The 10,247-nt window shown below is 38.5% G+C and overlaps 1 pseudogene; it reads left to right on the top strand.

Annotated features, from left to right (window-relative positions):
- Positions 1-3,630: 3,630 nt before the first annotated feature.
- Positions 3,631-7,518, top strand: LOC108306990 (annotated as a pseudogene).
- The last annotated feature ends 2,729 nt before the right edge of the window (positions 7,519-10,247 follow it).

Raw genomic sequence — 10,247 nt, 5'->3', positions numbered from 1 at the left:
AGATTTCAAGGAAGTATTTTTAACTTGGAGAAAAAGTGAGTCAAGAAGTAAAATTTCCTAATAAATATACCTCATAGCAGAGAAGGTATTAGACTCACCTGAGGAGTTCTTAAGTGTGTGTTCACGGACCCGCTCATGGAAACTGATTAGATGTGGGGCTCAGCACGTGAATTTGTATTTTGCTTTGAAGGTGATTCTGATGCAACTAGATAAGGTTAAAGAACAGCCATCCCAGAGACTCTGGAAGGTTACAGCAGAAGAGACAGTTGTTCTGAAAACATTTCCATGGTGTTTTCAAAGTCTTCCCATACATTCTTACATTTCCAAGTTCGAATTCAAGGCAGATGTACCCATATTCCTTCTTACCTTCTTTCTCCACTTGGCTATCTCCTATTTATCTTATATTTACCAGCCAAATATAGAAATGTTTATTTTTGCCCTGAATATTGTCCTCCTTCATATGTTCTCCATTCCAATAAAGAGCGTTAACAACCTGGCTATTAAAATAGTAAAGCAGGGCATGACTGTTGTCTGCTCTCTTCTGCTCATACTTTCACTTTCCTACTTTCCATCTCTTTCTCTAACTTCTAATCTATTAGCAAAATCCTTTGTTCTACCTCCAAAAAGTATTTTTTTATTTTTTATTTATTTTTTCCATTGCCACTACCATCATCTTAGTTCAAGCCAACATCAAATCTCACCTGGATTTCTGAAGTAGTCCTCTCTTCTAATTTGACCCCTCCAATCGATTTTCCACAGAGCAGCCAAAGATTTTTAAAATGTATTCATCACGCCTCACTTGAAACAGTCTAATGGCCTTTCATTGAAAATGGAATAAAATTCACACTTCTTACCATGCCCTGCAAGTCCACTCCTGGCTACATCCTGCCTAGCTCCAGACACATCAGCTTTCTGGGAGTTTGTAGGTTGAGCTTTCCCCCTGCCCAGGGCTGTTGTGATCACAGTCATCTGCCTGCAAAGTTTTCCTTCTGAATCACTCCTTCTGTTCCTTTAGATTACAGTTAAAATTGTTACCACATGAGAGAGGCAGCCCCCGACTTCTCTAGAAACCTCCTACTTCATTTTTCTCAACCACAAAGCTGTTTGTATTTCCCTCATAGCATTTATCACTATTAAAATTATGTATTTGTTAATTTCCTGCTTCTCCCAATAGAATGTAAGGTCCCTGGAGTCAGCAACTTTATCTGCTTGGTCTTCTTTGTGCTCCAATGCCCAGCTCCACATCTTGGCACTTAGCAAAGACCTCATAAATATTTGTTGCATTGAAATCAGATATTAATAAGTTGTTTGAACATTTTCTTCTTTTTGAAATGGGACTATTGTGGATATAGGTATCATTCATCTGGAAGGTATGATTGACCTGGAAAAAGTAAAGGGCCAATTTGTGTGTATCGTATTGCCTTTGTTCCTGAAAGTTCCACATAGCAGAATCTTTTAAACTAAGAGAGCCCATTCACACTGACACCATCCATGCTGATTATATCCGATCAGAGGGTATTTCCTAACTCACGGCTTTCTCTTCTCCAGACAAAAGACAGCCGTTTTCCTGGTTCATGGCCCAACCCACTGTGCTCATGGCAGCCCTCCCAGCATGGCTATGGAGGGTCCATTGAACATAATGAAAGGCACTCGCTCCAAACAATTACAAAAACAAATGATGATGAACTGCTTCATGCCCTCCTCTGCTTTGTAACTCCTCATCTGCTGTTAGTTTGAAAAGCATCCTGTGGTGGAAATGTGGTTGCACTTTGAACAGTCAGACAAAGAAAACACAAGTGGCTTCCTCCAAAGGCTACAAAAAGGATAATTCTTTTTGTTTAAGTGTTAGACACAAATTAAGTTCAAATTCTCCCAAACAATAAAATGCTTCTTTTTTTCTAGAGCTCATATTTTAAGATTGATTTAAATATAAATCTCTTTGAAGGTTTATATTTAACCACTTTGCATTTTGAGAGAGCTTAATAAGCATGTTCTGCCTCTAAGCCAAAGGGGTTGAGTCAAAAAATAACAATTTAGAATAGTCTTTGTGTTTGGAATTCCTTTCTGGTTGTTGTTTTCTTGACCCAATGCATTTTTTTTTCATCTAGTAGAACTTGATTTTGCTTTGGCAAAGAATTCTTCCCTAACTCTTAGTCCAAATGATTTAGCTGGGATAAATCCACCCTGGGTCTAAGAATGGAAACGATTCACAAGCTGCATCAATCAGATTGTCTGTCTCTGGAATTTTTATCTTGTTTGGAGTAACTCAAAGACTGAAATAGTAATATGTAATGGTGAGTCCAAAAGAGATTGTCCATTTGTTTCTGTTACCAAAGCTCCCAGAGCCCCAGTTTCATGTGCTTTCAGAGACCTACTTCTTAAGCTTCTCTCTCAATTGTATGAGGTATTCCATGCTCTTAAAATTCTTGTAATTATCTATTGATGCGTAGCATACCACTTCTGAGTTTAGTAGCAATGATTATGGTTCTGCAAGTCAGAAATTGGGACACAGCACAGAGGGATGCCTGGTCTTAGTGGATGGCTTGATGAGTTTCAGTCCTGGCTGTTAGCTGGATTCCTCACTTCCTCTCCACATCACATTTATTTGGCCTAGAATATGTAAGATGGTTTCTTCACTCATGTATCTGGCATCTTGGCAGGGTTGGCTGGAATAACTGGGGCTGCCTGGCCATCTCTTTTTCTCCATATGGCCCCTCACATGATGAGTTTGCCTTCACCATAGCCCATCAATTCACAGAATAGTCCAACTTCTTACATGGTGCTTGACGTCTATTCAAGCAGGTGTACCAAGAGTCCAAAGCACAAAATCTCCTCTAAGTATGCCTCAGCAATCAAATAGCATTTATCTTGTTGAATTTTATTAGTTACAAGTAAGTCACCAAATGAGCCCAGGTTAAAGGGGAGATAACTTCACAAGAACATGAGTAGTTGGCAATGTGGTTCTTTCAGGTGTCTTTGGAGACTGTCTAACACATCAGTAAATTCCTTTGGAACTTTAGATTTTGCTTCTTACAGCTACATAACCCCAATTCTCCCAATCCATACCACGTATTGGGGAATCTGTGATAGTGTTCCTCAGATTTAAATTTTCAAGTAACAAAGCTAAAGGTATTGCATTCTTAAATTGGGTTATTACTTTTGAATCTTGCAAGCAAAAAAAAAATATATATATATACACACATATATATATATAAAATATATTATCATCATTTAGTAAACAAAAGGAGATTTAATACTAAAATGTAGGGAGAACCTAAACTCATAATGAGGAATAATCTGTTATTTCTGTTTTTTAGGAACAAGGAACAATAATCAGTTCATTTATTTCATTCAGAAACAATTCATTCAATTAATAATTGATTACTATTTTTGAGATAGGTTCTCACTCTGTCACCCAGGCTGGAGTGCAGTGGTGAGATGTCAGCTCTCTGCAAACTTCACCTCAGGGGTTCGAGCAATTCTCGTACCTCAACCACCCAAGTAGCTGGGATTACAGGCACACGCCACCATGCTTGGCTAATTTTTGTATTTTTAATAGAAACAGGGTTTGGTGATATAATTTAAATGTAAAAAATTTTAAATGTAAGAAAAAAGTTGGCACCCGACTGGGCCAACAGCCGCGGTAGGACCCCAGGAGAGAAGCGTATGGACACGGCTCTTGCGGTCGATTCTGGTCCAGCCAGAATGCCTCCAACTCAGGCTGAAAGTGTTACCAGGAGTATGATACAAGAAATAGGACAAGAATGCACAGTCCATGGAGAGACTGTTTCTGAAACTCTGATTGCTTTTATGGTGAAAGCTGCTGTCCTGGATTCAAGTAATGGCTTTACCATGGATAGGAACCCTCGTGAAAAGTGATGTGCAGAATCTTGTTAAGCTTTGTATGGCTCGGCTATTGGATACTAAAAATCCATCCCTGGACACTATTAAGATGCAAGTCTACTTTGATATGAATTATACAAATCGAGTGGAATTTCTTGAAGAACATCACCGAGTCCTAGACTTGAGATTAGGCTCTGTTACCAGGGAAATTACAGATAACAGAGCATGTATTAAGAAGAATTGGAAAGCCTCTACCGGAAGTTTTCAGCTATGTGTTACTCTGCTCTGGCCTTGGATCCCATACAGGCATCAAGATGGTCAGAGAGGTAACAGCTGCTCTCCAGAGTGTTTTTCCTTAGGCTGAGCTTGGGACATTTCTAACTCTTTCTAAGAAAGACAAAGAATGCCAACTGAAAGAACTCACCATGATTGTAACTGGAATTCATTTATTTAACAGAGACTGTGGAAAAGGAAGAGAAGGCATTGATGATTTGCCAGGTGTTTTCCATGAAGCAATCCCAGCCACCCTGCAGCACATTGATGATCAGCTTGAGAAGACCCAGCACCAGGCATACTGCTACACAGCCATCCTTGAGAAGGTAGCTGACAACCCACTCATGAAGGCTGAACTTCAGCCGTATATGTTAAAAGAGGCACTATATAATGTACGACAATGTGAGATCTTCCTTCAGATCATTTTGTCAGACATAATTACCGGTGCTCAAGAAGTAGAAATGATGACAAAACAGTTAGGAGCCCTTCTGGAACAACTAAAAATGACCATAAAATCAAAGACAGCCATCCCAACATCACGTCTTTCCTACCTTCATCACACTTTCCACTCTGTGGACCAGCTTGCAAGACAAAACTGTTGTAGTTGGTGTCCTTAGTAATTCATTCGCTCACCGTCAGCCATTCCTGGGTGCTCACAAATTTTTCTTTCCTGAGAGAGTAATGGAACATCATCTCAATGGAGTGACTGTGAAAACTGATATGTATAGAATGAAAGAACACATGGAAGATGAGTAAACGTGGCGGATTTCAGAAAACTAGAATGGCTTTTCCCAGAAACAACAGCAAATTTTGATAAACTGTTAACTCAGTATCAGGGATTTTGTGCTTACACGTTTGCTCCGACAGATGGTTTTCTCCTTCTAGGTATATCATTGGAAATAAGACTGCTCTCCTTTCCCCAAATTTTTCTTTATATGGAGTGCTGCCATTTCACTTGCATATTCACTTTAAAAACTTTATGGAATCTAATGGTGAACTAGCAAAGGAGCTACAAAGATGATCCAGACAGAGTCTTCATTTTGGAGGCGCTCTGGTAGACTGACATAAGCAAGAAATTATACGTGATAAGTAATGGAAGGTGTATATATATTATGAAATATGGATGCTGTAGTACCATAGAAAGGGAATGACTCCTATGCCGAATGAAGAATTCTAGAAAGTTACATGACATTGGCCAGACGTGGTGGCTCACGCCTGTAATCCCAGAACTTTGGGGGGCCAAGACGGGTGGATCACTTGAGGTCAGGATTGGAGAGCAGCCGGGCCAACATGCTGAAACCATGTCTTTACTAAAAATACAAAAATTATCCAGGTGTGGTGGCACATACCTATAGTCCCAGCTACTCAGGAGACTGAGGCATGAGAATCACTTGAACCAGGGAGGCGGAGATTACAGTGAGCAGAGATCACACCACTGCATTTCAGCTGGACAACAAAGCAAGACTGCATCTCAAAAACAAAACAAAACAAAACAAAATGTTACACAATACTACTAAAAATATATTATCTTCCAAAGTAATTACTGAAAGAGCAACACGTATTTGACTGAGGTATTTGTTAAAAAATATTCTTTGTCACTTTGCAGTTATATTTCACTGGCGTAGATCAGGATTTCTCTGTTAGACCCCTATAAGGAAGTGACTAATATTTATCAAGTAAAATTTCTTTATGTGTATATGTTATTAGAGCTTCTCCAAAATAAATAATAATTCAGAGATAGAGATGAAATAAATTATCATCCAAAAAAAAAAAAAAGAAAAAAGTTTTCTGAAAAAACTCACCTTTTCTTTCTTATTTTGTTTAGAACAGTGGAAACTTTCTCTCTGATCGGCAGTAGTCTGCTAAATAACTTTGGATAACTACTGCTCTCTAAAAGTGAAATGTTGAACTGCACGATACTTAGAGGTTGCCATGCTCAGATAAAGGTGCAAGGAGAATGGTGGTATGGGAAAGCCATAATGGAGAAGGCAAGGAGGTGGAGGAGGCAAAAGCACATTAAAGGGTGGGAGAACAAAAAAAAATGACAGAAAGGAAAAAAGGAAAGATGATTGTGGAAACTTGCTAATGCCACAAGGTTTAGATGTATTTAACTTAATCTTCATCAAGTACTCTGATGTATGCATACATGCCCCATGTAAAGATAAGGAAATAAGTTCAGAAAGGTTAAGCAAAGACTCCAAATGTTAAGTGGTTGAATTAGGACTTGGATCATGTTTGGTCTGAGGCCAAGGATTATTCCACTCCATTGAAGAACCTTGGAAGTGAGTTACACATCCAAACGTACGGTGAACTGAGCATCTGTTGTGCTCTATGGACAGAGGCTACAATAAGGAGAGAGACAGGTATGTTTACCTCCAGGAAACTGGTAGTTTGGCACTAGATGATAGGCAATATAGTAGTAGTTTCATGGCATTGTGACGAGTGCTTTTAGGGAATGTGGAATCAGAATTCAGGAAGCTTCTAGAATTAATGAATAGTCCCCAGTCTAATCAGGAGAGTCAAGAAAGGCTTCCCAGAGGAAAAAAGTGGGTATAGAGATTAGCTAGCTGAAAAAGGAATGTGTTTGGTGAGGCTACAGGAGTCATAGGAGGGGGCTTTTCTGGAAAAATGGAGAAATCTGGAGTTAAGAAGCATCAAGATCACTTTGAGGAGCTCCACGCAATTCAATATGGTGAGAGTTTAGTGCCTGAGAGCCTGGGCTAGTGGTAACAGAGAGTTAGGCAGGTGCTAGCTCAAGACAGGATAGAGAACCATGATTGTTTTCCATTCTGTCTAATGCCGAACGTGGGAGGTTTGCTGTTGTTTGGCTTTTGCTGCAAGGACTTCTTTTGACAGCCCATAAAGCACTGATGGATGCCAAAAATAATATACGTCTCGGCTTTTGTCACCTTGCTATATGTTTCCCATACATGCTTAAGGGAAAATTTGAATCACTAGCCATTAATAAACTTAAAAGTATACTTGAGTGGTCTGAGAAGACTGGGTTATCTCTATTTCTTTGTCTCAGACATATTTTTGGTGAACTATTTTAGTGTTTGCATGACCTTTAATCAAACATACTGTACATTTTTAGATCTCAGTAAATTACTGCCTTCCTATAAGTACTGTGGGCAGTGGCAAGGGGGGAGGGGAGGAACATAAAAGTACCATTTTAAAAAAGTCATCTTTTAATTGTTTTTTCTCCATGTAGTTTTTGTTCCTGCCAGTGAAAAGTTTTTTTTATTTTTTTTATTTTTTTTTCCAGTTGTGCTGATGGAAATTAAGCAGGATTTTGTTAGCAAAAAAAATTTCCAAGTTATCTTCTTTCTAGGTCTAATGTATTTCCTACAGCCCTTCTCAGGCTATAAAAGGATTAAGTTCCATGAAACCTCTGGCTCTTAATCATCACCAGCTCATTTAACATCACCCTTCTCTGATGGGCGTGACACTGACCCAAAAACCAGGATATATCTTCAAGTAAGTTTCTAAATGAAGAAAACTTAACATTTTTTTTTTACTAGATGCTGGTCAGTCCAACTTTAAAGTATAAAAATTGCATTCCTCTATTAGCCAGGACTCTTTTGGTTTCAAGTGATAGAAATAAACTCAATCTAGATTAAGAAAAAAATATAAATAAAAAAATAGGACATTTATTAGTTTTTACAATGAGGAAATCTAGAAGCGCTCTGGCTTCAGGTCTGATTGGGTCCGGGCCCTCAAATTATAACACTCACAATGCCATGTAACTACTACTATATTGTCTACCATCCAGTGCTAAACTACAAATTTCCTGGAGGTAAGCGTGTCTATCTCTCTCATTATTGTAGCCTCTGTCCATAGAGCACAATAGATGCTCAGTTCATTGTACGTCTGGATGCGTAACTCAATTCTAAGGTTCTTCAATGGAGTGGAATAGTCCTTGGCCTCAGACCAAACATGATCCAAGTCCTAATTCAACCACTTAACATTTGGAGTCTTTGCTCAACCTTTCTGAACTTACTTCTTTATCTTTACGTGGGCATGTATGCTTACATCAGAGTACTTGATAAAGATTAAGTTAAATACATCTAAACCTTGTGGCATTAGCAAATTTCCACGAACATCTTTCCTTTCTTCCTTTCTGTCATCTTGTTTGTACTCCCACCCTTTAATGTGCCCCTGCCTCCTCCATCTCTCTGCCTTCTCTGTGTTCGCTTCAATTTTAGCATGTTCTAACCATGTGATGGCTGTATTGAGGTCTATGGACACAATATGGATTCTTACTTGCTGGCGTAGAGCTTGTGAAGGTAGAATTTGCATCCCCTGTCTTAGAAATCATATAGACTAAGAAGTAGGTAGTAGGAGTATCTTGGAACATCCAGATTTTATTAACAGAATAAAGAAGAATAGACAACAGAGAGACGAAAATGACAGATTTCCCTATACAATTACTTTTTTAAAGTAGCTTTAGGATTTATGATACATAAAATACAATAAAATAATCATTTCATTATACAGACAAGTCAAGGCCTCATAATTCAGCCATTGTATTTTCAGGTCCCAGGATTAAAGATGCTGTGATAAATTAACGTGTAGAGTTCTACAGGTTTCACAGGAGAATTTTCTCTAAATAGAGCAAGGTTATTAAATAATGTGGTAATTACTTTGTCTCAGTTTTCTCAGCCACATTGCTAACATTTTCTTAAGGATGATATAGTTTTGATTTGGGAAGGACAAGAGCCTGATAAATCCCAGGTTTCCAGCCCAATTTTATTTCCTTTAGCAGCTTTTCTGTACCTAAAAGGAATCCATTATCCTTTGCCTCGTTAAGTGCATCTACATACAACATAAGGGCATTTTTTGGTAAGTGTACCCAAAACTCTGCAGGACGTCCATCAAGACCCAGGGTTCTGCCTGTAGTGGGATCCATAATGGTTCATTTTAGCTTTCCTGGAGTGACAGGCACATTATTGTCGTCATTACTCATTGAAAGACTGAACACTCGAAATGTTGCCATTTCTGCAGATTAAGCAATATGAAAGGCAAGTTGGATTCTTATTAAAAACAACATAACACCTTCATTATAGTCTTTGATTAAAAAAAAATCCTTATGTGTATCGTATGGCATACAATGATGCTTTGAGGTCTTCACTTACAAGAAGCAAAGAACTTCTCGCTATATTTTTCTAAATTTAGGATGATTTTAAATCATTTGCCTTGACCCATTTTATGGGCATTAACATTTGCTTCAGTTCTTGCTTCCTTGCAGCAAGCCCCTGAATGCATGTCTTACTTTTTCCTTAATCAAACTTGCTTTTGAAGATGTGATTTTAGTTTCCTGACTGATTGCCTTTGGTCCTCTTCTTTTTAGGTAAAGTGAAAACAGCTAATTAGCATCTCTTTTCTTCATGATCTTAGAGTTTTCCATATGGGTTATGGAGAGGATTCAGAATTATTATTATTATTGAGGTAATTATTCAAGTTGATTAGAGAAGTCTTCTTTTTTATTAAAAAAAAAATCTCTCCCTGTTTATTACCAATGAGTGTTGAAATGCCATCTGAAGCTGTTGAGAGAGATGAATTGAGTGTGATTCAGTGCTATGATTAGGTCATATGATTGGCCACCAGAACTGATAATCACATCATTAACAGCACATGAATAGAGGAAATGACCTGCAATGAGAGGAGTGAATGATGAATGTAGAGTATGACCCTGTTCCACTCTGACCTTTAGCATGCAATAACTCAAGCCCAAAGTGAGAAAGTACAGATGCAAAATGAAGACCTCAACGATGTGTCACACACTGCAGATGGATCCAAAGCTCCAGGGTTGGCTTCTCACTGTGGCTAAACAAATACATGTGATATCTGACCATGGGGCAAAGTATAGGAACAAGTACCATCTGCTGTGAGTTCACTCCATCAAAGGTGTTATGCGGTATAAATGTATATTTTAAGTCTCACGACCACTGTATCAGGCAATACTATTCTGCCCATTGTATAGATGATAAACTGAGTCTGAAAGATGTTAAGTACCTTGAACTTACACAACTGATAAGAGGTAGACCCAAACTTTGAATCCAAGCCCATTCAATGTCCATTAGATCTGCTAATTCCAAGTTGCAACTGGTGGATGGAACCATGAGAAGGGC

This window comes from Cebus imitator, unplaced genomic scaffold (assembly GCF_001604975.1).
Source record: "Cebus imitator isolate Cc_AM_T3 unplaced genomic scaffold, Cebus_imitator-1.0 Scaffold76, whole genome shotgun sequence".
Classification (NCBI taxonomy): domain Eukaryota; kingdom Metazoa; phylum Chordata; class Mammalia; order Primates; family Cebidae; genus Cebus; species Cebus imitator.
The sequence above is the reverse complement of the archived record's forward strand: the minus strand, read 5'-3'. Positions and strand labels throughout refer to the sequence as shown.